General features: G+C 42.9%; 1 protein-coding gene and 1 long non-coding RNA gene across 8 annotated transcripts in view; both read right to left on the bottom strand.

The window, feature by feature from the left end:
* Positions 1-25,872, bottom strand: part of GALNT10 (polypeptide N-acetylgalactosaminyltransferase 10) — a 220,333-nt gene that overhangs the window by 173,831 nt on the left and 20,630 nt on the right. The gene's annotated exons all lie outside the window — the stretch shown is intronic.
* LOC145508738 (uncharacterized) overlaps positions 2,128-25,872 on the bottom strand; it is a 44,020-nt gene continuing 20,275 nt past the window's right edge. Inside the window, exon 2 of the long non-coding RNA XR_014055581.1 lies at positions 2,128-3,542. This is a non-coding gene — a long non-coding RNA (uncharacterized LOC145508738). The remainder of the gene's footprint in view (positions 3,543-25,872) is intronic.

Here is a 25,872-nt window from a genome sequence, read left to right as displayed (position 1 = left end):
CTTAAGCTATTTTGCTTCCTCAAGACAAACTTCTGCCTGAAATAGATTAATTCAATCTGCATATTAATATGGGTTACTAATTAATGACTAAAAAATGTTTTCAACAGGGAAAGTGTGATGCAGATACTTAAAAAAAATAACATTCAGGAGTCACAGGATAAGTCTGGAAAGGAAATAAACTGGCCTCTTTTTTTTTAACTTAAATGTTAAAATCTTAAATGATTTTACGGTTGAAGGAGATGGAGAGCAATTTGGAAAATTCACTTAAAGCGCAGAAACATAAAACAGGAAAGCCTGGTGTGAGGGAACTTCCTTTGTGTTCCAGTGGAAGCTTGTCACTGCACTTACCACAGAAGTGTGTGTGACTTCAAGTCTACTTTCTGCTTTGCCTTCTAGACTCTAAATTCCCTGAGGGCAGAGGCCCAGTCCTCTATCCTTCCCTATCTCTGGTCCCTAACACTGCACCAGGCACAGAAGGAGAAGTCAATAGAATAATGAAACAAATGAATGACCTCAAAAGAGGAAGGCAAGGGCTACTCACAGTGACCTCCTTCCTAAGAGGACCACATAGAAAGGAGGAAAAAAGGAATAACTTTACTGTGGAGAAAGCTGACAAACCATCCCTCATCCAGGTGGTCAAGGTCAACATCAGCAGTGATAAGTCACTTGGGTAGTATGTACCCTTGATATACGTGATGAAAATGGAACGTTAGGTCTCCGTGGTCTTCCTTTCAAAACCTCATAAGCCCCATCTAAATATCAGAAAAACATCAGATAAATTCCAACAGGTTCTATGAAATCCCCAACCAGGACTCCTATTCAGAACTGTGAAAGTCACCAGAAAAAATCAAAGTCTGAGAAACCATCACAGCCAAGAGGAGCCTAAGGAGACACCGAGATTTAATAATGTGATGTGGTCTCCTAGATGGATTTTACAGGGGGAGAAATTAGTCTAGGAGAGATCCGTCCAAGGTCTTGGAGACTCTCCTGGTGGACAGGCTTTCACAAGTGTGCTGATGTATTACAGAAGGATGCCCATAGTATTCCTCTTCATATCTTTACAGTAAATACCTTGATTTTTTTTTAATGTTTATTTATTTATTTGGCTACCCTGGGTCTCAGCTGTGGCATGTGGGATCTAGTTCCCTGACCAGGGATTGAACCCAGGCCTCCTGCATTGGGAGCACAAAGTCTTAGCCACTGGACCACCAGGGAAGTTCCTTGATTTTTTTTTTTTTTTTTTAATTTGCAACTAAGATGAAGTCTCCCCCCTCCTCTGAAAACCCTCAACTTCTATTGCCCAGAAGTCCTGTAAAATCTGGCAAGCAAGCACCTCAGGGGAACCACTGGCCTAGAAGAATGGTCCTCAGAGCTCACTAAGACCAAATTTTCCCACTGAGGCCCGAAGTAGGAGACAGTGTCTTGCCTATTGCCAGTGTAGTGTGTTGGCTAGTGCCACACTTAACTCACGCTTCCTTGCTTGTAACATCCCAGACTCTCTCCACTACCTGGATGTGCAGAACCAGTTTAGGGCCATGGAGGAATTCCTGCCAAATCCCTGGCTCTGTCATTGCCAATCTCAAGTCTGTGAAGGGCAACCACGTGGAAACCAGTTTGGTACTTAACTACATGTCTTTTGCCCTAGCCCCAGGTCACCACCAAGCAGAAAGTCTGGGCCTGGCAGGCTGTGGCCTCAGACACAAAGACAGCATCCAATCAGGGTGTGCAGGAAGGGCACAGTTCAGCAGGGCTGGCAGGCCACACTGCCCTGGGCAGCCCCATTCATCAGCCACCCTGGGGGATCTCATTTTCCAGCTTGGCGTAGGGTACATTTTCTAAATGTGACCCTGTTTCTGTTATGAGAATCAAAGTGCTCCAACTGCAAAATCATAAATACTCAAAAGTGACACCTAATGGCAGTGGCAGTTTGCAAGATGCCAAATGGCAGCGAGAAGTAGACGCCATAAATTAAAGCCTGACTCCTCCATTCTCATGAAGGTGTTTTGTGGGTTTTTAGTGATGAGATCTGCTTTCAAGTGGATTTACAGGGGCTCGCCATGAATTCAGGCAGAGCTTTTAAAAATACTCCTAACAGATGCTAAAAAGAAAACCAGAAGAATCTACCACTTCAAGCCTAAAATCAAGTTTATTAAAAACATGCTTAATTTATAACGGCCAAAATATGGAAAGTAGTTCATCTGAAGATGGCAATGCTTAGTGTGAAAGTGCTAATGATTATAATAATAGCAACAATGACAGCTAAGATGTACTGGGTCAGGCACTGGGCTAAGCATCTTGTGTGGATTATTTCATTGAATTCTCACAATAGCTTTGTGTGGTAAGTCTTTGGTGGTCCTTATTTTACATGTGTGATAATTCAGGTTCCAAGAGGTTAAGCCATTTGCCTCAGCGCAGCAAGCTGGTAAGTGACAGACTGGAGCTGTGAACACGTGGGGTCCAGCTTTAGAGCTTGGGATCCAGGTGACCCTGCCAGTCCCCCTCCCAGCCAGAGCAGACCCAGGATGGAGCACAGCGAGGGTTCCTAAACATCACTGCACTCAAGGAGGTCTGGGACCACGTAAATGTCAGACTGTGGGGCCCTGTTATCAGCACGACAGACAGAAGGACAAACTTTTGGAGAACACCAAGGATCCCTTTTTCCATGCAACTGTGAACTTCCAGGCCTGCCTCTGTAGCCTCTGTGCCTTGATGAATAAAATGAGGCCATATGACCTTCTGGCTGTGAGGAAACTCTGGTGAGATCACATATGTGAAAAGCTCCTTGAAAACTTGAAGGCACTGTACAAATCATGTTAACGAAACCACTGAGATAAAATGGATCCAGTCAAGTGCTGACATGCCTCCTCTCACGTCCCCTTATGGAGGCAGAGATGGGCTCAGAAAGGTGAGATAACCTGCTCAGGGTCTCAGAATTGAGAGGCAGGGGCTCAGCCACGAGAGAGCATCTAGAAAGCCATTTGTTCCTCCCGTCCTCACTGCCACCCTCAGTCAAGCACACACTCACACACACACACTCCCCAGGGCTCCAGAAAACAGTTGAAGAACTCCTGGTGCAGTCACCCACAAAGGTCCCCGTGGAGTCGCAGTTCAAGTCAGTGTTCCTGTCTTTAGGCGGCAGTTCCGTGAAGAGCGCAGCCCAAGGACAGGTGTCACCGTGGCGTCAGATTCAGCCCATCTGTGCCGCCCTAAGCAGTGTGCACAGCTGCGGCGGCGGCCTGTGACCTGCGAGGGGACTCCGCAGGCTCACGAAGATCAAGAGGCCCCCCATTTCACGCTCATCTGGTTTATGTGCAGCTGGTCGGGGACACTTCTGATGAACATGGGGAGAGAAGCGGGCCTGTGCTGGGCTGTGAGGGGACCGCGGCCCACGGTCACCGCCAGCTGTCCTAGGACACGTCTCTGGTTCTGTGTCCTTCCACGAATTTCATTCCTTTGGGAACTGTCCCACTTTTCCACAAAATTCTTTGCAGTAGATCATTTCCCTCAGGGCCTGTTTCCTCTATTTTCTGACTTTCATAAAGCTGTAGAAAGGAAAGTTACAGAATCATAGAATCTCAGAGCTCAGAGGAGCTTAGATGCTAAAGGCTGTCTACCTCAACCTCCCACGCCCACCCCTTCCATCTGGCACTGAGGTTTCCCTCTAAAGAATTCCCGCCAAAGGGTCATCCAGCCTCTGCTTTAATACCTCCAAGGTGGGGAACATGCTACCTTATGAGGCAGCTTGTTCAATATTCTGAATAATGCAGTGACAGTCTAAGAGTATGGACCCTGCCCATTACTAACGACACTTTGCCCAAGGCAAAATGAAAACATGGAGACCTTTGTTCAAAAATTAAGAGACTTTTCTGGTGGTCCAGTGGCTAAGACTCCATGTTCCCAGCAGGGGGACTGGGTTTAATTCCTGGTCAGGGAACTAGATCCCACATGCTGCAACTAAAGACTCCACATGCTGCAATTAGGGCCAACCAAATGAATAAACAGATAAATATATTTTTTAATGAATATAGTAAAAAAAAAAATCAAGAATTTCAAAGTGGCAAGAGCAGAGAAATGAACCAAGTGCAAGGTCCTTCTCTAAACACGGGATGTTTCTAAACACAGGGCCCTGGGCAACTGCCCTGGTCGCAGCCCACGTGGCCAGATTCTGATGGCCAACTCCAAGGGTTCAGATCCCATTTACTAACCAGGACTACCCTCATGTGTAAAATGGGGGTAACTCTGTTTCATAAACTTGTTTCTGAATGACATGAGTCACAATATGAAGTGCTTAGAACAAAGCCAGGCACAGAGCAAACATCATCATTTTTGTGCTCAAGAAAGAAAAAGAAGTCCATGTGGCAATCTCCACATCAGTGCTTTTAATATCTGCACACGGCACTTTTAGCTTTGTAAGTCTTCCCTTTACCTGGAGCCAGCTTTCTGGCTCTTGTCACCACTGCTAGCCACTAAGCGTCTCCATCCCTGGGGGCCACACACTGTGTTCAGAGACCAGAGCCTTCGCTACTCCGGGGCCACCAGCAGAGAGCCGGTCTCCCCTTGCAGGGACAGCACTGTGAAGCCATGTCCTTTCTGCTGAGTTTCCTCGGCACAGAAAAATTGCAGGAGCAGCCTGACTCCAGAGCCCTTCATTTATTATTCATTTACTTCCTTGTAATACCACTGCTGCAGCACTCGAAGGACACAGCCCTGGAACAGGCTTCCCATCTGCACGCTAGCACTGATTTGCCCCAACCAAGGCACATCACCTCTGAGTTGACTGTTTTCCACAGCCCAACAAGCCTGGGATACAGAGAGCCAGGCGGGAGGCAAGAGCTTAATGCTCTAGAAACATTCCATGCTTTTTCATATTTATCATTTCCTCTAAAATATCTTATTTTCATAACACTCCTCTGAGGGATGGAGCTCAGGGTTTGCTGTCTTCATTTTACAAATGAGGAAATTGAGGCTTCTTGGAAAGGCTGAGTAACTTGTCTAAGGTCAGAGAGCTTCTAAGTGGCAGAGCTAATGAGAACCCCAGGGGCAATTGATTCCACAGCCTGCACTCTACCACAGAGTAGTCTCTCTTCTGCATTCTAAAGGTATTTTTAGGAATGATTTTTAATATCTAGAATATATCTATAAACTAACTGCAGATCCTCTAGCCCCGTGTACATCTTTCCAGTGTTCAAGTCAGTCAGCTCTCTGTGTCCTCAGGACCCCTGTCCTCACTGGTCCTTCTGCCTGGAACTCTTCTCCTGCCTTCTTCCCAGACTTCAGGTCACTTAACCATCACTTTTTCATAGAACTTCCTCTAATCCCCTGCCCTGACTCTCTCACAACAACCAGTTACTTTCCTCACACCACCCATCACCACTGTCTTATTAACATGTTTGCTTGTTTGTCATCTGTTTCCTCCACTAGAATGTAAGCTTCCTGAAAGGAGGGAGTGGTTTTTGAACCAGCACACCCCCATTCCATGGGACTATGCCTTGCACATAGCAAGCATTTAGTATTAATAATAAGTGCGCTGAATAAATCAATAAATTTTATTAGCATCTGACCATTTTTACAATCCTCAGCACCTCATTTATAATAACCAAATTACATTCAATAGCCAAATAATCTTAAAACAATCAGATATAGGTAGAAGGACAGACAACAGCCTTCTTTTTCTATCAAGGATAAAAACTGGAAGTCCAGAAAAATTAAGCAGCTTGCTGAAAGCCACACAGCAGTGAGATGGAGTTAGACCTTGAAGAGATCCTGGCTTCCTAACACTGTCACATTTTATAAAAATCTGCTTAAAATATTTCTCCTTCAGTTTCTTTCACTGCCTTAAAGATTCTCACAGGTCACTGGGCTGTTTGCTGAACCCTCTGGCTCCGGCACTCCCTCCCCTGAGGGCAGAGAGCCGCCCATGCCTGCAGCATTTCTTTGAGCTGACATACTGTAAGGGAATGTGAATTAACAGGCTTTGGGGGGGGTGGTGAAGCTAATCCACAACCCAAAGTATCCAGAATTTTGTGCAGAAAAGCTGATAGGCACAAAAACCTGGGTTTCTAGGATTCTGGAATGCAAAAGCAAGCATGCAGGTGAGAACTTATCAGTATCTCAGAGAGCTAAAAGGTGTACACAGGAGAGATATGCTAGCAATAAGGCTCCTACCACAACCATGACCTAGAAAACATGTGGATGACCTTGAGACGATGGACCAAGGTACTGCCCCACCATGGCCTCTTTTCTCTCCAGAGAACAGGCTTCACTCTTATTCTAATATGCCCATGGTAAAAAATAAAACTCAAAGTAATCAAAACCCTAACTTTTTAGCTAATAAGAAAAAGAAAGTCATCTCTCTCCTCCTCAATACAATGGAAAAGATGAAGCTGTTCAGTCATCTAACCCGGCAATTCCTTGACTTCTGATTTTGATGGACTTAAAAAGATTCCCCACCTGATCCCAGAAAGGTGGGAAGAGACCTAGTGTTGTCAGCTTTGTGTTCTGTTCAATAAACGCATTCAAACCAACCAAAGAGATGACTAATCTATCATTTACTACAATAGGTTTCATAAAATAAAATAAAGAACATGTTTCTGTGTGCTAAGTTGCTTCAGTCATGTCCAACTCTTTGCAACTCTATAGACTGTAACCCACCAGGCTTCTCTGTCCATGGAATTCTCTAGGCAAGAATACTGGAGTGGGTTGCCATTTCCTTCTCCAGGGGATCTTCCCGACCCAGGGATCAAACCGGTGTCTCTTATGTCTCCTGCATTGGCAGGCGGGTTCTCTACCAGTAGCGCCACCACAATGAGCTTTTTGATAAAACCCACTGCTCTCTCTCCATTTTCTTTTTCACTTTACCCTGGACTGGTGAAAATTTTAACAACTGGAAGACACCAATGGACCAGTAACTGGGGCTTACAGATCCAGCCCAGCCCCTTCATGTTCAAACAAGGAGAAGGCAACCTAAGGTTCACAAAGCTGGTCAGCAACAGGCCCTCAGGAAGAATAGTATGAGAGGATATAATAAGGGGCTGACTCCAGATGTGGTGGAGTACGGGTGTTTTAATCACACTAAAACAAACTAAAACCTCAACTCTGCTGGCATATATGATTTAATAGAAGGGAAAGATGTAAAGCCCAGGGGGTCATTAGATGGTCTTAACACCACAGCGTACAGACCACAATATAGGAAAAATAAACCCCTTCTTTCTTTGGTTTTCTAGTGTTTACCAAAGGAAATGAAAACAAAAACTGACATCAAGGCAATTAATCCTATAGGAGAAACAATTTCTAACAACCACAACATAAAAATGTCTGAGACCCAGCTTCCATTTCCAGGAGTATGGTGAACTAGATACTCTGACCAAACCACTAAGTGAAAACAACCAAAAAGGAATAAAAAAGTAACAAAAGAGACAAAATCATATATTATTAAAATGTATTGGTAAGTCTGCAAGAAAGTAAGAAGTAATCAGAAACCAAAAACCAGATGAAAATGGGAATACAGAGGGAGGTAGAAAAGTGAAACTGGTTTTTGTTTGAGGGCATTTACTGAAACAGGTTAACACCAGTGTTGATTTGCACATCCTCTAACAACACAGGACAGAGGACAAAGTCAGAGTCCACACCAGGTGGGGAGTTGGATAGGGGTCCACTCTATACCAGCAATCACATTCACCTAGAACTCCCTACATACTTAGCATAAAAATCAGTTGTGTCCGACCCTCTGCGACTCCATGGACTATAGCCTACCAGGTTCCTCCATCCATGGGATTTTCCAGGCAAGAATACTGGAGTGGGTTGCCATTTCCTTCCCCAGGCGATCTTCCCAACCCAGGGATTGAACCCGGGTCTCCCGCATTGTAGGCAGATGCTTTACCGTCTGAGCCACCAGAGAAGTCACAAAGTACCTCACAAAGAGGTGAGGTACCAGAAAAGCAGTGAAAAAAACACACAGCAAAATTAGACCCACCAAAAAAGTCCATAAATTATCAGACAGAGAATGTGTTTAACATGCTTTAATAAATAAAAAGGATTTAAAATATGAAAAAAATAACAAGACTATAAAAAGGAATAAGTAGATTTGAAAAAAATCCAAATACAACTGTTAGAACTATACTAGTAGGAAAAAAAATTTTTTTTTAATAAAAAATAAAATGGGTAGGTAACAATAGCCTAACTAGTTTAAATAGCTGATTAACTAGAGGAGAACTTCAAGATAATTTTTCAGAATATAGCAATGAGGGAGAAAAAAGAAAAAAAAAAAAAGAAGACATGGAAGGAGTTACAAGACATGGAAGATAGAGTGGAAAAGTCTTTAAAATGTCTAAAGGTCCAATAGAAGAGAAAAGGGAAAATGGGACAATAGAAATAATGAAGAGATGATGGTTGAGAAGTTCCCTGAACTGATAAAAGACAATAATCCAAGATTCGGAAAGACTAAGCCCAAGCAGGATTTTAAAAAATAGACTAACACCAAAGCCAGAAAAAGACATTAAAAGAAAACTACACACTAATTCCTTCTTCAAAACAGATACTAAAATTCTAAATATAATTTTAGCAAATAAAATCCAACAATATATAACAAGTATAATAAATCACAACCAGTGGAGTTTATCCTAGGAATGCAAAGTTGGCATTCAAAATCTATAAATATAATCCATATAGTAACAAATTAAAAAAAGAAATACCAAATAATCATCTCAATCATCTCAGAAAGTTTCTGAGAAATCCAATATTGCTTCTTGATTAAAAAAACAAACAAACAAACTTTTAAGAAATTAGAAGTAGAAAGGAACTTCCTAAATCTTGTAAATGGCATTTACAAAAAAACCTACAGTTAAAGTCATATATAATGTCACCATTAAGACTAAATACTTTCACGCAAAGATCAGAAACAAAGATATCCACTCTCACAACTTTCATTCAGCACTGGAGATTCTAGCCAGCGTAATAACACAAGAAAAAGAAATAAAAGTCACCTAGATTGACAAGACTTGCAAAGGACATGACTGTGTATGTAGAAAATCTAATATAACCTACATAAAAAGCTATTAGAACTAATGAGTAAGTTCAGCAAGTTAGCAGGAGACTATATATTAAAAACAAATTGTATTTAAAAATATTGGCAATGAACAATTAACTGAAATTTTTAAAATAATATTCATGAGAAAATCAAAAGTTATCAAATTCTATGGATAAATTTGAAAAAGATGTAAAGACATAAACAATAAAACATTGCTAAGGGAAATAAAACTCAATTCAAAAAGTTATACATATACAAAATAATAACTATTGATAAAAAGTTCATTTTTCTAAAACTGACCAATGGATTCAATGTAATCTCAATAAAAATCCCAGCATGCTCTTATACAGTTAATTCAAAAATTGATTTTAAAACACATCTAGAAATGAAAAGTCCCTAGAATAGCCAAAAAAAAAAAAAAAAAAAACTTTAAAAAAGAACAAAGTTGGAAACTAACACCTGATTTCAAGACAAACTATAAAGTGACAGTAATCCAGCCAGTGTGGTACTGGCATAAAGAAAAACAAAGAAACAATGAATGAATGAAACAGAATAGAAAGTACACAGACCTACACATATATGAAAAACTGATTTTTGACAGAAATGCAAAAACAATTAAGTGGAGACATGACAGTCTACTCAACTAATAATACTAGAACAACTGGACATCAATATGTAAAAGGAGAGGCAGGGAGAGGGCCATGGCGAGGTTGGGGGGAGGATGAGGAAGACTTTGATTCATATTCACACAACATATAAAAATTAACTCAAAATAGATCACAGCTTTAAATTTAAAACCTAAAATTCTGAAGAAAAAAAAAAAACTTCCAGAAGGAAATCTAAGAAAAAGTACTTTTGTGACTTTGGGTTAGGCAAATATTTCTTAGTTATGATAAAAATATGATTTATAAAGGAAAAAACTGATAAATCAAACTGGATCAAAATTTAAAACTTCTACCACTCCTTCCACAGATTGGAGTAAATACTGCAAGCTATATTTCTGATACAGGACTTGTATCTAGAATATAAAAAACTCTCAAAGTTCAATAATGAGAAATCAAACAACCCATTTTTAAAAGAATATACAAAAGATTTAAACAGACACATTACCAAAAAGATATACACAGGGCAGATAAGCACATGAAAAGATGCTCAACATCACTGGTTATCAGAGAAATACAAATTAAAATCACAATGAGACACTATTACTCACCTATTAGAATGATTAAAATTGAAAAGACTGATCATACTTAGTGTTGGCAGGGATGTGGAGGTGCTGAAACTCTCAAACGCTGCTGCTGGAAACTTAAAATGGAACCACCACAATTTTTATGAAACTAAATAAAGTAGAGCATCAGGATCTGTGGGGAATTGGTTCCAGGATTCCTTAAGGACACCAAAATCCATGGATGCTCAAGTTCCTTATATAAAATGGCATAGTATCCTCCCTTATACTTTAAATTATCTCTAGATTACGTATAATACTTAATATTGAAAACAATGTAAATGTTATGTAAATATTTGCTGACCTGTGGCAAATTCAAGTTTTGCTTTTCGGAACTTACTGAAATTTTTTTTTTAAATTGTTTTCAATCCAGCTGGTTGAATTGAATCCACAGATGTGGAACCCATGGATATGGGGGAGCCAAAAATATACACCTAAGATATAATCCAACCATTCCACTCCTACATATTTATCTAAGAGAAGTAAAAGCATATGCCTACACAAAGACTTGAACATCAATGTTCACAAAACCCTGTACTAGTCCCAAAGTGGAAATAACACAACTATCCACTAATAGACAGATGGATAAATAAACAGCAGCATATCCATGCAAAGGAATATCACCAACCAATAAAAAGGAAAAAAACTATTATATATGCTATAAGGATGAATCTCAAAATAATTATACTCAGTGAGAGAAGCCAGCTTAAAACAAAAAACTAAAAAAGTATATACTGTATGACTCCATTTGTGCAAAATTCTATAAAATACAAACTAGTCTATAGTAATAGGAAGCAGATCAGTGGTTGCCTGGGGAACAGAGGAGTATGGAAAAGGACAGGATGGAAGGGTTATAAACACAAAGGGACAGAGGAAACTTTGGGGAATGATGGATATGTTCATTATCTTGATGTGGTAATGGTTTCACAAGTATATACACATGTCAAAACTTACCAAATTATACACTTGAAACATGTGTAATTTACTCTATGCCAATTATATCTTAATAAAGCTGTTTCTAAAAATCTACATCATACAGAACTGCAGAATATCAAAAAGAGACACAATCTTAAAAGCAGCCAGAAAAAAGATAGTTTTAATGTAAAGGAATAATCATTATATGACCCCTGACTTCTCAGCAGCTGTAAAAGAATCTAGAAGTCAGTATAACAATGTTTTGAATACATGAGGGTAAACAACTATCAAACAGAATTGCATACCCAGCAAGGACAGGAGCAAAATAAAGATATTCTCAAGCAAAACCTAGAATTTGCTATCAAGACACCCTCACTTAAATTTAAAAGAATATGCTTCAGGTAGAAGGAAACTGATTCCATTTTGAAGGTTTTGCATACACAGTAAGATTACAGTCTTATGGAATTAAAAATAATAATGACACCCATAGCAGGTAAGTCAGAGAAGGCAGTGATCAAAGTTGGGTTCACTAAGATCCCTGTATTGACTGGAAGTAGGGTAAGTATATAAATTAATTTTAGACTCAAAATATAGGTTAAAATTTCTTGGTTTATTAACCAAAGTGTAGAAACGGAACATTGAACATTCTTAGTAGAAGAGAAGAAAGAAATAAAATTAGAAAAAAATTCAAAAGAAGCAAGACAAAACAAAGGGAAGAAAAAAACATGGAAAGGTGAGACAATTGAGAAAAAAAAATTCAAAAGAAGGCAAGAAAAGACGAGGGGTAGACGGTGGAAAATACATGAAAAGGTGAGATAATAACAAAGCCCAGGGGAAGATGGCAGAAATAATTTTCCACTAAAATATGAACTTCTTGTGGACAGAGGCTGTGTTGTCCACTGTATCTTCACCACCTATCATAGCATCTGCCTCATATTAGACACTTGGATAAACATCAAATGACTGATTTCCAGGGCAGGAATAGAGACACAGACATAGAGAACGGGTACGTGGACACGGTAGGGGAAGGGGGAGGATGGGATGAACTAAAAGATTAGGTTTGACATATATACACTACCATGTGTAAAATAGCTAGTTGCTGTGCTATGCTTAGTTGCTCAGTAGTGTCCGATTCTTCACGACCCCATGGACTATAGTCTACCAGGCTTCTGTCCTTGAGGATTCTCTAGGCAAGAATACTGGAGTGGGTTGCCATGCCCTCCTCCAGGGGATCTTCCCAACCCAGCAATTGAACCCAGGTCTCCCATATTGCAGGCAGATTCTTTACCATCTGAGTCACCAGGGAAGCCAGGTAGCTAGTGGGAACCCACTATTAAGCACAGGAAGCCCGGCTCGGTGCTCTGTGATGACCTAGAGAGGTGGGATTGACGATGGAGGTAGGAGGGAGGTTCAGAAGGGAGGGGATATATGTATACATATAACTGATTCACTTCATTGTGCAGCAGAAACTAACACATCGTAAAGCACATATACTCCAATAATATACATATCAAATGACTGAGAGTTTGCTGAATGAGTAAATGTTTGGATGAATGGATGGTTGTGGTATAATAAGAAGTATATTTGGTCTTTGTTTCAGGTTCCTGGCACAAAGCTCTTAAAACCTTTGGAATTTTTCCAGAGTGATAGGATTGTCCTTCATCATTCATAAGAAGCCCTTTTGAGTACAGTTGAGTTTATGCTAATAAGGTGACCCTCCCACCTTCACCCTAGATGGTCCTAGGATGGGATTGGTCATAAGGACCTCTGGGAAGAAGAAGGGGGTTGCTACAGATTAGTCTACAAAAACTCTTAAATAAGATTTGATGAGCTTCTGAGGGTTGGCAGACATGAGAGGAGGGTGGTTCACCCTAGCTCCTCTCAGGATCCTTCTGGACCTCACCCTATATACCTCTTCATCTGATTATTCTGTAGTCAATGTATCCTTTATACTATCCTTTATAATCAACTGGTAAGTATAAGTAAACGTTTCTCTGAGTTCTGTGAGCTGCTCTAGAAAACTAATTGAACAAGAGGAAGGAGCTGTGGGAACCTCTGATTTACACCTAGACAGCCAGAAGCATGGATGACAGCCCAGATTTGTGACTGGCATCTAAAGTGGGGTAGTCTTGTGGGACTGAGTCCTTAACCTGTGGTATCTGACACTAACTCTGAGTAGAAAAGTATCAGAATTGAGTTAAATTTGTACGACACTCAGTCAGTGCCACTAAAAACTGGAGAACTACTTGATTTTGGACAAAACACATTGGAATGGTAAATGAATGAATACGGTTAGCTGAAGGAGTAAAGGAATGCATGAACAACATAAAACTTCACTTTGGTCAAAAGTTTCAGCCTTCTCCAGACACTCAGGCACCACTTCATTTATCAGATTAGCCAACAAATTATAGACAGGACAAATCGAGTTTCTCTCTTTTCCCTGGCCACTATCTGGGAGCAATGAAGTACGCAAGATACAAATGGACAAAGAAGAAGGAGGCAACAAGGGACTGAGTCAGATTAATCCCAGATTATACAAAAGTTAACAGAACAAAAATCATGTATGGATGGGAGGTAGCTTCCAGTTCTGAATTATGTAATTTATCCTTTCCTGTCCATTTCTATGGCTAATGCCCTAGTTGCAGTACCTACAGTAGAGACTACAAGGTCCTCAACTGCTCTTAGTCCTTCTTCTACATCCTTGTCCATCTAGACGTCATCCCACCATGACACATGGCTGCCATGAAAAGACCACCTGCCACCCTACTGCTCAAATGATTCAATGGTCACAACTGCCTTCCAGAATCAAATTCAAAACACCTTAGCCTGATTTTCAAGGCCTTTTATGGACTCATGTTCATGACCCTTTCTCTCACCATTCTTCTTGAAGAATACTAGGCTTTAGTCAATAGATCCCAGGATGGTTCTCACCTCTGAGTCTTGTCTTACACTGTTTCCTTCAAGTGTCATTCTACCGTCTTTGTTACAGAGGCTGGGGACATTATTCAAGGCCCAAATCAAATGTGAACTGTTCCAAGGTGCTTTCCAGTGCAGACCCAGAAGGAAGAGTTTTCACTTCTTATTCTACAACACTCTACAACTCTCTGATGATCCTTAACACATCCTATCTTATGCTCTATTTGGGAGGCAAATTAGCCTAAGGTTAGGTACACAGACTTTGGAGTCAGATAGATTTGGGATTGAATCCAGGTCTGCCATGTCCTAGCTGTATGAACTAGATAAGTTACTTAACTTTCCTAAGCTTCAGTTCTTCATCTGCAAAGTGGGGAAAATCTGTATCAGAGGACTGTTCTGAAGACTGAGTGAGAGCATGCCACTAAAATGAAAGGGAAAGAAAGTGAAGTTGCTCAGTTGTGTCCGACTCTTTGTGACCCCATGGACTGTAGCCTACCAGGCTCCTCCATCCATGGAATTTTCCAGGCAAGAGTACTGGAGTGGGTTGCCATTTTCTTCTCCAGGGGATCTTCCCAAACCAGGGATTGAACCTGGGTCTCTTAGTCTTACATACTAAGCTTTGCTCTTTTTCTTTTTCCTGTTTTGGTGTTTAATTTATAGGTATACTTGACAAAAGATAAAACCACACAGATGACGGACCTGATTAGTGATAAACATGAAGAAAAAAAGCCATGACATTCTCAGAACTTCCTCTGTGACTGGTAGTGGCTAAACTGTAACTTCCCTGCCAGGCTGAGCCCGAGGATCTGTGTTTAGCTAAGACTTTCACACCCACATAAAAAACAAGCCTGACCACTGCCAACATTAATACCTATTTTCCATGCTCCTAAAGCACATAGCATATAACAATAATTATTATCAGAACACATGTGCTATACCCCTCTGCCATGGATAGAAGTCTCCTGAGAAGAATATCCATGTTTGAAGTTCCTGCCCTTCCTTCTATCTCTTCTAGTACCCAGTATGGTAGAGTTTTTCAAATTATGCAAAATAATTTCCAAATCAAGAATTGATGTGATAGGGCTCCCTGGTGGCTCAGTGGTAAATAATCTGCCTGCCAACACAGGAGACATGGGTTCGATCCCTGATCTGGGAAAATCCCACTTGCCACTGAGTAACTAAGGCCCCCGTGCCACAATTATGGAGCCTCCGCTCTAAAGCCTTGCGTTCTATAACAAGAGAAACCACTGCAATGAGAAGCTGATGCACCTCAACTAGAAATTAGCACCCTCCTCACCACAACTAGAGAAAAGCCCACCCAGCAACAAAGACCCAGCACAGCCAAAAATACATAAAATTATTAAAAAGAAAAGAATTGATGTGATATTAAATAAGCTTTCATTCATGTTGGGACCACATTAAGGTTCTACAGAATCGTTAGGGTTTACTGCATTTGTTAACTATTCAATGTCTTTCTTATCCCTGGAAACTCCACATGCTCCAGATTTTACTAGATGATAATTTCCCTTATTGGGAAAGCAAAAAGCACAGTCAGGGACTAGGAGAATATATTCACAAAACATATATCAGATAAAAGACTTGTATTACAGATTATATATTTTTTTTAAAAAAACCCTCTTAAAATTCAATAAGACAACCCAATTAAAAACTGGCAAAAGATTTTAATAGACATTTCACAAAAGATACAAAATGGCCAAAAAACACATGAAGAAAAGTTCTTCATGAAAGCAAGCAAATTACATGTGAGAAAAGTATATTTCATTTCTTCACAACCACAAGAAGAGCTCAAATTAAAGACCTACCATTCCAGGTGCTGTCAAGGATGCTGAGCAACTAGAACTCTCATACAGTGATGTGGGAACGCAAAATGGGACAACTATTTTGGAAAACTATTTGGTAGTTTTTTAACAAATTAAACATACACCTGCCACACCACACAGTCACTCTATTGCTTTTGTAGGTATTTACTCAAGAAAACAAAATACATATCCACACAAAGACTAGTACACAAATGTTCAAAACAGCTAGATTTGGGTGGGGATGGGATGAATGGGGAGATTGGGATTGACAGGTACACATTATTGATATTTTGCATAAAATAGGTAACTAATGAGAACCTACTATACAGCTCAAGGAATACTACTCAATGTTCTGTAGTGACCTAATGGGAAGGAAGGCAAAACAGAGGGGATATACGTATACATGTAGCTGATTCAGAGAAGGCAATGGCACCCCACTCTAGTACTCTTGCCTGGAAAATCCCATGGATGGAGGAGCCTGGTAGGCTACAGTCCATGGGGTCACTAAGAGTCGGACATGACTGAGCGACTTCACTTTCACTTTTCCCTTTCATGCACTGGAGAAGGAAATGGCAATCCACTCCAGTATTCTTGCCTGGAGAATCCCAGGGACGGCGGAGCCTGATGGGCTGCCGTCTATGGGGTCGCACAGAGTCAGACACGACTGAAGCGACTTAGCAGCAGCAGCAGTAGCTGATTCACTTTGCTGTACAGTAGAGACTAATATAACACTGTAAAGCAACTATACGCAAATAAAAATTAATTAAAAAAAACAAACCAAGCCTCCCCCCCCAAAAAAACAAAAGAGCTAGATTTATAATAGTCAAAAGCCAGAAACAACTCAAATGTCTCTCTACAGGTGAATGGATTAAACAAATGACAATGTGCACTGGAATACTACTCACTAATACAAAGGAACAAGCCACAGACACACACAAGAACATGGATGAATCTCGTATCATCATGCTTAGTAAAAAGGAAAGGGAAAAAAAAAAACACCAGGCAAAAGGAACACAAACTGTATAAGTCCTTCTACATAAATTTCAAGGAAAAGCAGGCTCATCTTGAGAGAGAGAAAGCAGGTCAGTGATTGCGTGGAGACAGAGGGAGAGACAGGTTAGAAAGAGGCACAGAGAACCTGTTGGGGATGATAGAAATGTTTATTATGAGTGTGGTGACCGTTTCACATGTTAAAACTGATCAAGTGATACACTTTTAAAGTGGGCCGTTTACTGTACTTCCTACAACAAACTTGTATGAAAAAAGTACTGATACTTAAAACAAAGACGACAACAACAACAAAATAAAGCAAGCCAGTCACTCACTGGCCAAGTGAGCAAAGCCTGAAGTTGGTCTGAAAGCCGCCCCTGAAAGTGCTGTCTCAGCATAAAGAGAAGCAGGAAGTGAGGCAGACAGGCCTCGGATTGCAGCGGGGAGCACCATAAATGTGGTTTGGATACGACTGGCTTTTTGAGGTTGGCTTCATGGCAAAGCTAATTTATTCGGTGTCCAAGTCCCTGGCAGTCCAATACTTGGAGCCTGAGACAGATGTCAGGCTGCATTCCTGTGGCCTTTCTTCTTTTCTGCATGTGTTTTGAAAGAGATATTTGGGTACCCCTAAGCCTTCACCCAAAAGCAGTTATAATGGAGATTTCAGCCCTGGCTGGAGTCCTAAAGACACAGATCCTTGGGGGAGAGGAGAAGCAGAGTTTCCACGTGGCTCCAGGCATAAATGTGCAGACTGAGCACAGCACAGCCCCAGGGGACTCACTGTCAGCTTAAAGCATGTGGGGCCGGTGGAGGGTGCAGGATGGAGAAGGAAAGAGCCACTAGGAGGCTGGATTCCCTGCTCCAGCTCTACCCTCAGGAGTCCTCTTCATCAAATGTTATTTTAAGAGAAAAGCTTAAAAGTGAAATGTCAGAATAGGCAAGACAGGAAACTGCACTCCTCACTGTGCCCATTCGCCCTGCCTCACCCAATTCAAGTCCTCAACTTTATCATCCTGCCCTAGATCTCTCTGGAAGCCCCTTAAACTCCAGGTGTCCTGGTTTTTCCATCTGCTGGCTGGAGAGATAGTCCTTACCCTTCTCTCCCAAAGATTGAACTTCATGTAACTCTGAGAATCCTGGAACAGAGGGGTCACACTGACAGGGCATGGCCCAGACCCAGCAGGCACAGATGGCTTTATTCGGCTCACACGATATTTAAAACGCAGGAGAGTCTATCTAAAAAATCTAGAAGTTTATCTTTTCTTAAAAAACCTGAAGATCTGGCCTCTTGGGGCTCACATTCCCAAGCAATCAGCTGGAGCTGAAGAATGAGCCCCCTCCTCACTTGTCCACAGCCTCCACCTGGGAACCCTCCCCTCACCGGGCTCTCTGCGTGGATCTGTGTGCAGTGGATCTGTGCTCGAGTCAGCAAGAGGGGAACTTGGACTTAATCTAGTCCAGACCAGCCCTCAGCCAAGATACTCTGTGACAGGCCCGTAAGACGGCCCGAGCCTGGAAAATTTCTCTTGATGAGAAAACTCATTACTTTTGAGGACACTAGCTGGCAGGATTTCACTACTGGAAAGTCCTTCCCGATCCTCAGTGGGAGGACTTTCCCACCCTCAGCCGGGGTTCTGCTTTCTTTCATGCCCTCTCCCTCCATCCCAGCCCTTCAGGCATTTACAGCCTCAGTTCCTTCTGTGAAAACCTGAAAGCCCAGCTTCTTTAGCCCTTCCTCATTCCCTGGTGTCTCCAGGGCTTTCCTCTGAACACGCTCCACTTTATCTGTCCCACGTGGTGGAGTCTTCCTCCCCGTTTTGTCCTAATGAGCTGGTCGAATGAATTACAAACACATGTTGCTGCTACATGGCTTCTCTCAAGTGAGCTTTAAAGAGAGGCAGTGTCACCGGGTACTCTAAGCAACAGTAAATATGTCCTCCCAGTTCACTCTCAGCATCCCCACATGGATAAAAATAGACGTCGTGGCATCAGGCAGGATAATGTGTACTCTCTTACAAATCACTTCCGAAAAGGAAAAATGAAACCTCAGGGACTTCCTAATGTTTTAAAAAAATTACACACATCTTGGAGTGAAGGTAATTGTTTCAAATTTTAAAAATAAGTAGCCCATATTCTGAGGTAGGTACTTTTTATGGAAAGAAAATAAAAACATGCCAAGGTTTCCTAGTTTAGATCTAAGGCAAGAACAGGGACAAAAGACAAAAATTCCCCCTCGTGTGCTCCCCATGGCTTTCCTGAAGATCAGCATTTGAGGAGTGAAAAACGTATTGGACCTACTTCAGCTCATAGAAATTGTGTGTGTGTGTGTGTGAGACAGAGAGAGAGACTGAGAGAGACAAGGGAGGGTTGAGGTGAGGACTGAGATCTTGCCGAAGTCACTGACTATCTGTTTCTGGATTTCACTTTTCCTGTTTTGCAAAATGCAAGGCCTGGACGAAATCACTGGGAGGACCTCAAACTTGCATCAGAAGCACCTGGGTGTGTGCTTTGTTAAACATGCAGATTCCCGGCACATCCACAGAAATTCCACATCTGGGCTGGGGTGGGTCAGGAAGATGGAGCCTGACAAGTGGCCAGGGGATCCCGTTCCTCCAGATTTCTCATCCAATGGTCACATTCTAAGTCGACTCCTCACTCTGTCATCTGGCATGCACTCTGTGGCAGGAGGCACACCAGGGGCCAGGGTCATGGCAGTTAACAAGTCACACAGGCACAACTCTCAAGGGACTCACGCACTGGTAGGACGGGGTAGGCAAGGGGAAAGGAAATTGTCAAGGAAAGGGACGACTGTCCCAGGACACAGAAGGGGCCACGACATCTACCAGCACAGGGTGTCCGGGGCACCTACCCAGACTGAGGAAAACAGAGAGGTCAGGGAAGTCTGCTGGGGGAAGCGACATCTCAGCAAAGACCTGAAGCACGTGGAGGACCTGCCAGGGGAATTTCCAATCAGTAGCATGTCCAAGGCCTGAGGGCTAGGTGGGGAATGTGTGTCTGGGAACTGGGTGGGCTATGCTGGACCCCAGGGAGCCCGGGGAGGGAGAGGAGGAGATGGTGACTGGAGAAGCTGACAGGGCCAGGTGACGCAGGGCCTGGGCGGCCACACCGAGAACTGGGGATTTTATCCTGAAGACTGTGGGAAGCCGTGGGAGCTCTCAGAGCAGGGTTAGGGACAGGACCAGACTTGAACGTCGTCAGGAAGATCACCCTGGCTGCTGAGTGTAGCATACAGGGCAGGAAGAAGAGGCTAGAATAAACAAGGCTTTTGTTGGTGGCTGTGAAGGCTCGGTGCCAGAGGTGGCCAGAGCAGTGACTGTCAAAATGGTCAGGGGCCAGGACTCTCAGGAAAATCCCAGACTTTGGCTTCTTATCCCAGGTTCCGCTAGTATGATCGCTCTTCCCTGTAGGAGAAACTTAGGGCTGGGAGAGCAGGACCCTCTCTACACACCCGCCTGCCTTACTGTGCCTGGGCTGCTTGCTTCTCTCACGCTCAGAAAACCGCCAACTGGGCTTGAGGTATCAAGAAGCAAAAGCCAGAAGGTTCTAGAAATGGCTCAGAAGAGAATCATCCCTGATGCGAATATAAACACAATCTCAATAATCATCTGTTTGCGGCCTGCACTCTACAGTTTATAAGCTTCCGTTCACCACACCTTTTTGGAGGCTCCCAGTGCTCCAGGAAAAAAAAGCACTCCCATTTTAGAAGGGTGTAAACCGAGGCCCAGGGGGCTGGAACAACTGGTGCAAGGTCACCGAGAGAGCTGGAAACAGAGCAGAGGCTAAGAACTCATCCCACGGCTCTTTACCGCTATTGATCCCTGAGCCCACGGGGACTGTAATTAATTAAAATGTCTCTCTTCAGCACTGGAGACAGTGAACTGGAGAATTCAATGAAAACGATTTGCCCAGGGTGGAAGTGTTTCATCGTGAAGTCCTGGGAGGGCTTTTGAAATGAGAGAGGGGCCTACAAGGTGGGGGGGGAGAAGATACCCAGCCTGCTAGGAAACACTGGCTGAAAACACCCGTTCCGAGAGGGCTGAATGCGCAGCCAGTGCACAGCCGAGGCCCTGCGCTGCTTGTGGGAGGTGGGACAGCCTTGCTTGATCAAATAGGAGGGCCAGGCCAAGACAGGGAAGGGAGGTGGCAGGAGGAGCAGAGGCGACAAAGCCCATGGCATGCTTCCCTTTCTTCCAGCCTCACCCTCAACATTTCTATCCAGGGTGAAACAGGTAAATTAAAACTGGGCAGTTCATTTAGTAGAAAGGAAAACAGGCTCCAGAGGCCAACTATCACCAAAAAGTTAACAGCTGTTTCTGAGCCCTTACAAAGGACCAGGCACAGCCTGCTGACTACACAGTCTCACAATGATCTTTAGCATACGTCTATGACATTGGTAACTATTTCCATTTCACAGGTGAGGAAACTGAGGCTCAAAAAGATCAAGCAACTTACCTGAGGTTTCACACAACCATAAAAAATGACAGAGCCAAAATTTAAATCCAGGCTCTTATGCCTGCTGAGCAGTGTTTTGCTTGAGGAGGGGGTGGTATGGGAGGGAGAGGCCCCCTAACCAGGTCTGTTTTGATGCAGGGGCAGGGTGGGGGGAGGAAGCAGGGATGCGCTGACTGTGGGGCAGTGGGAACTTGCACTGATTTTATATATTTAGAAGGCAAGTTGGAACTCTCTCCATCTCCTACCTGCTTTCCTGGGATGAGAAAGGAGGGGGACAGATATGCCATCAGACAGGGCTGGGGTGCTGAAACGTTAAAGAGCACAGATACCAACCTCAAGCGGAGAGGTGGCAGGCCCTCCAGTGCCCACAGCCCTCAGTGCCCTCCATCCCCACTGCCCCTGCCCCTGACACACACCCTGTGAGCAGGAAGGCTGGGTGGTAGCCTCATTTTCCTCAGGAGTCACAGAACATACAAACCGTGGGCTCCATCAACATCATCGGGATGCTGAGCCACTGTAGTTCACAAAGGTTGGGAAGAAGAGGAGTGAGAGCAGGGAGGTCTGACAGACCGACAGGTGGGGAAAGTGACCCAGTGAGAGAAGGAAGACAGAGGAAATGCGGTTGCTCAGCCTCCAGGAGGCCTGGGCATGATCTAGTTATCGTCCTAGGTGCTCCATGGCTGCTGGAGTGACGTTTAAGGGCAAACTGCCCAACAGGCCTCCGAGTGCATGGGGAAGACACTGGACAGGAGGTAAAAGGTTACATCCTTATAACTAAAGCCTCACACCTGGTGCTGGACAAAGGAAAGAATTTCTCATCTATGAGGACAGGAGAGGGGAATTTTTCTCTTTCAGAGGTCAACAAAATTTAGAAGGGAAAAATCTGCCAGGGTCTACTCACAAGTGAAAATGAGTAGCCTGGACATGAACATGAAAATATAAATGTAGCTGCCAACAGGCAGGTCTTCTAATGCAAGTATAATGTAGTTATCTAACCTACCTGGGACACAATTTAATAAGTAAGTGATGATGGACTAAAAGAGAACCCAAACTCCACTAAGGGATGCCAGTTCTATGTTTTTTGAAAGGGTGGTAGGTTTTCAGTGAGTACAGTCTAAGCAAGGAATTTATATTTTATTATCATAAATTAAAAATTTTCAAGTTAACAACATTTTTTTACTGTGAAGTTAACCAGTGAGGACAAATGAGGTTGTTTCGATCAATACAAATAATTTGACTTCAGGAGTTAAGAGGCAAGAGCTTGCAGCTTACACCTGCCTCAAAGAACCGTTTCTCTGTTTCACTTTAGCTGCCCAATGTTGAGAAAACTTTTCTGATGTAATGGATAGTAGATGACTTTTTTTTTTTAACACAACCTGCCCTACAATGTCAGGATTCTCTTCAATTAAACAGATGTTGGAAAAATAAGCTGGGAACCCTGTACATGAAAAAAGGTAGGATAAAACACAAATGAGTGGTTTCCATTTTTTTTCCGTATTACTACAGCTTTAAAAAAAAACCAACACAATTTGAAACAATGGTTACCAAATCCCTGAAGCACCCAGATAGACTTCCACAGTTTGCAAAGTGCTGGGTGGAGATGATCTCTGAGGTGTTCCCAGCTCCGGCCCCTGCGTCCTCACCATTACATCCTAAACAGAAAGGTCTGAAAACACTAGTGGCAGAAGCAGGCCTGAGACCAAGGGGCTATCCACCAAGTGTTCCCTGTCTTCCTATTTCAGAGGGAAAAGTGAAGAGGGAAAGGAGAGAAGGTAACAATTACTGCCACACACTGTACTTCTCAGATAAATCCGTATCTACCTAGAGCTAGAAGAACCCCCAGCTGAAAAAAAGAAAGGAATTCAAAGCAAAGGGGGCCTTGCTCAGTCCTCCCCCTGCTGCAAGGCTTAGTCCTCATAGCTTAGTTCTTAGTAGCTTCTGGTAAAGAGAACACCAGATCCCTCAAAGAAGCAATTCAGATGGTTTAGAGAGCAGCGAATATACCTGCAGCAGCCATGTGTACAGACGGCAGATCTGCATAATGCATGCCACGGCACGCTCATTCATTTTTAACCGAGACATTATTCTTTTGCTGTCCATCTTAGGGAAAAGAAAAATCACTTGTCTATCCTGTATCTGGAAGAATGAAAGTGCTGGGGTGATGAAGAGAATGAAGAAAAGGGAGAGGTGGTGACCTCCACGTTCCTGGAGCTATTCAAGCAAAGACCAGATGACTACCTTTGAAGGCTGCTGCGGAGAGGATGCCTCCCCGGGGTGAGACGTCCTACTGAAAGATTCCTAAGGTTCCCTTCCAACTCAAACTCTGTTTCTACAAATAAAAGCAACCCTTAAAAAAAAAATTTTTTTTTAAATCACCCAAGTTACACATGTACACAATCCTATCTCAGCACCAACAAGAGTATAATGGCATTTATCACGCATTTTTCCCACATGCATCTTCTCAGGTAATCATGGCCACAGCCCTGAGACACAGCAACTGCTGTCATTATCCCCATTTCAGAGATGGGACGGGGGCTCTGAGCTTAGGTAATTGCTCTTCGGTCAGACAGCTGGGGAGCAGAAATTGCTGACAGCCCCAGGGTCCTGGTTGACATTTCGCTTCCTCCTCCTCCTCCTCTTCTTCCCTCAGCCTCTCCCCCTTTCATCTCACAGTCAGTACAATTTAACAAGGAGAAAATGGAGGAGAGACACTGAGGAGCCTCTAGACGCCTGGCGCATCACTTTGCGCCACCAGATGATTCAGAAGAGACTCACTCAGAGCCTCAGGGGGGTGATGGATACACTGAGATGTGCAATAATCTTTCTAAAAATTGGTTCATGCACATCTGAATTTTAAAAAGAAAAAAATTAGCCTCTTTTTTTAAGTTTACAAAAAAGGAAGCACTTTAGTCCAAAGTGAGAAAATGAAAGGAGGAAGACTTTTTTTTCAAAGTAGGTTCTGCTGTTCCCACGGGGTGGGGTGGGTGGGGGGTGCTGCGTGAGTGCACACTGCTTCTGAGATCACAGTGAATGAAACACTGGGATGAATTCCATAACGAACTGGCACAGAAGACAAATGCCAAATCATTAGGGAAGGAAAAAAAGGTTACTTCTAAAAGATAAGTCCCCTAGGCTGGATATCAGGTTTGGATTTTCAAAAAGAGATCCACCTGGTTCTTGATTTTGTTTGGAAGCTGTTTTGATCCTCAGAATTAAGATTGAAACTGATTTTTCTCCAGAATGTTTTAGCAAAGAGGGTGTGGGTGGTAGGGGGAGTGACTCCCATCAAATAGCCTTTCTATACTCCAAGTACTTAAAGTAGCCACAATTCCTCCAGACTCCTTTGGAAGAGAATGAAGAGTCCCAAAGGCTAGCACCTGAGTTGTATGGGTTTCAAAACATCCTCTCCATCTTCTTGCTGATGGAGACCCCTGGAGGGGAGACGTTGCCAAGCTCGTCTAGTAAAAGAGGCCCTTGGAGTCCAGAAAGGTTTAGTAATTGGCTCAAGGACACATAGCACAGACTTTTATCCTGACCTAGATCCAATACAGTGCTCCTTGCTTCTCAACAGGGAAAGCACTTCCCAAGAAAGTTGCCAACTCTAGTTTAGCCTCTAAACCCAGCTCGGCCACCCCTTGGCCTTCCTCCGACACAGAGGAGTCAACAGGCAGGTACCCCTCTTGAAGCATTCACTTTCTCCTGGAAATAAAGCAGAAATTGGAAACTGTCACTTAAGCCCTGGTGGCATGTTCAGCCCGGACAAGTTGCTTTTCCATTCAAATTCATGGTCCCTGCACAAGAGGGAGTGGCTGTAGCTACCACTTGCATTTCTCATCTCAACCCTTTATAACAAACTAATGGGAGGAACTTGAGGACAGCACAGCTGCCTATCTGAGCTGATAATGAGAGAAGTGATAGCTAATACTGACCCCATGCCAGGCACTGAGTAGACAACATTAAATAGTTTTATTCGCTATTACAGATGAGGTAACTGAGACACAGGAAGCTTGAAGTCCCTTGCTTAAGGCTCTAAAGCTATAAAGTAAGGGAGCTGGAATTTAAGCCTACAGGGCCTGTGGTCTTAACCCTCTGCCATTTACAGCTGTGTGATCTTACAGAAGTCATTTAATCTCTCTAAACTTGACCCTTGTCATCTGTAAAATGGGAATAATAACAGTAACATCTTAAGAATGTTCAAAGCAATAAATGCGATAACATAAATGAAGCACTCAGCATCAGGACTGCCTCGTTTCACAGTTCCAAGGAATGCTATTCACAAATGGAGATGTGCTATAAGGCAGTCCTGCTTGGCCCAGTGCCCATCATGGTGAAAATACCAAATGCCACCATCAGTATTTCTTGTCACCTACAATGGTGCCAACCATCAGGGTCAAGAACCAAGGGAATTACTGTTCAACCTGAAGGCCCAGGCCGGGTGTCACCTGCTATAAAGGGCCCTCCTTTGCTACCCATTCTGACTTGGTTTGCCATGGATATCTTGGTTCTTA

Source organism: Giraffa tippelskirchi, chromosome 6, assembly GCF_054371585.1.
Source record: "Giraffa tippelskirchi isolate mGirTip1 chromosome 6, T2T-mGirTip1v1.2.pri, whole genome shotgun sequence".
Taxonomy (NCBI): domain Eukaryota; kingdom Metazoa; phylum Chordata; class Mammalia; order Artiodactyla; family Giraffidae; genus Giraffa; species Giraffa tippelskirchi.
This window is presented reverse-complemented; position numbering and strand designations above follow the sequence as displayed.